Source organism: Ostrinia furnacalis, unplaced genomic scaffold (genome assembly GCF_004193835.3).
Source record: "Ostrinia furnacalis isolate ACB-3 unplaced genomic scaffold, ASM419383v2 OfSCF4910, whole genome shotgun sequence".
NCBI lineage: Eukaryota > Metazoa > Arthropoda > Insecta > Lepidoptera > Crambidae > Ostrinia > Ostrinia furnacalis.
Window position 1 is genome coordinate 63052 of NW_021135149.1, and position 2137 is coordinate 65188.

Consider the following 2137-nt stretch of genomic DNA (forward strand, 5'->3'; position numbering starts at 1 on the left):
TTGGCGGTTGCACTACCGTGCCCCCAAATCTCATTTCTTTTTGTATTTTGTAGACAGCAGTTATGTATCTAGAAAACTGGACCGAAAATGAAAAATTTTACTCGACTTGGCGGTTGCACTACCGTGCCCCCAAATATTTTAGTTTTTCCTTGATTCATACACCAAACACTACTTATATTCCAAATTTGAAGCTTCTAGGTCTGCTAGAAGTGCCTTAGAGTTTTGATGATCGGTGAGTCAGTCAGTGAGTCAGTCAGTGAGTCAGTGAGTGACAAAATTAAGTAACTTTGACCCGTTATAATTCTTAAACTACTGGTTCAAATTGAATGAAATTTTAAATATACCGTGTCTTTACAATTCCTGCATAGCTAATGAAAATTCAGCCTTCTAGTTTTATCCACAACGAAGTTACAGGCGGTCGAAAATGGCCTGAATTGCTTCGAGAAAAGGATGGTACGGCCGTGCCGCTTTTTTGCTCGACTTGGTGGGGGCACTGCCGTGCCCCCAGATAGATTTCCAAAAGTTTTGATAGACATTACATCATCGTTATGTGCATGTACACGTACACACACAAGTAAAGCTCACTCGCCTTCGTGAGTTGCAAGAACTACTTATACACAAAATTCAAGTGTTGTAAATTCAATTACTTCTCAATTAAATATAAAAACAAGTTTTCTTTTAGCTTTGACATAAATAAGTACTAGTCAGTCAATTGAGTTAGCGAAACGATGCCTGTCTTTCCCATACAAAATGTATGAGAGAGTTATTTTGACAGCTCATAAACTGTATGGTAGTGTCAATTACCAATATTATTGGTAGAGACGTGATATCTAAACTTCTATACTAATATTATAAAGAGGAAAGATTTGATTCTTTGTTTGTATTGAATAGGCTCTGAACTACTGCACCGATTTGAAAAATTCTTTCACCATATTAGAATCCTAGATTATTTCTGATGAACGGTATTAGTTAGGTATTATGTCCTAGAATTTAAATTTATTTCCAACATTGCAATAGACGTATTTTTTGCTAGTTTTGTGTACAATGTAGGTAATAAGATTTGATACTTAAGTTTTCAAATTCAAAATATCGTTAAATGTGAATCGCTACATACTTAGGTTGTTGATAAAAATATTCCACAGTCTTCTATTGTTGTTGATAAGGCTGGGTAGCACCATCTTACTTTAACTTCGACAAACGTCAAAAATCTGTCAATCTCCATACAAAAAACACCGGTTATCGTTATAGTTGCGGTCAATGTTAGTTGGTGTAACTCAGCCTAGAGTCACAAAAGTAAGCGTGCTATGTTTTTAAAAACATCGTGACATTGGTTATAATAGTAAAAATAATTTTGCAAAAAAATATGAACACTTTGTAATGCGTAGTTACTTAAAAAATAAATAAAATAAAATAAATACCTAACTGTCTGTTACTTTTTGTGTGAATTTAACAGAATTTCGAGATACTATTTTTTATTGTAATGGTAGGATAACTAACTTAAATAATTAAAATAGGCAAATCAGGTCTTCGAACTGAATTTAAAATAATATTACTAAAAATTAGAGCTTTATAAAAAAGCCTTTAAAAAAAGCTTAAAAAATTCCAAATTACCTAGCAAAATGTTTAAGTGTTTAGTTAATTTTAAACTGATTGCACAAAAATTCCAATGATAGAGACGAACTTAACGCATAGAGCATTATGTAGGTACCTACCAGTCATCATTCGACCCAAAAGACCCTAATTTTTAACCGACTTTAACAAAACGAGGAGGTTCGTTTTATTTATTTAGTGTAAATGTGTAGTTCAGTATGAATATTTATTAGAAAATACCTTTCATCATCTGACGACACAATTAAATTTTAAACCTTCCCCATTGTAACACATCTCTTTGTAAAATACAAACTGCCCTGCCCACCCTTCAAAACATCTTTATGTCCTACAAGCTGCCTCAGACCGAAATGACAACTTTACCTTTATTTAAATCAAACATCATTACATTATAATAAGCAACCGAAAATAATATAAAACGATAGTTGCGGACAGAAAGAAAAAATGGCTCCGCCTTCCGATTGCTTGGTTCAAGCCCCGCCTCCGTGGAGAGGGGAGACCGGGTCGTATTCGCCAGTCCCAACCGAGT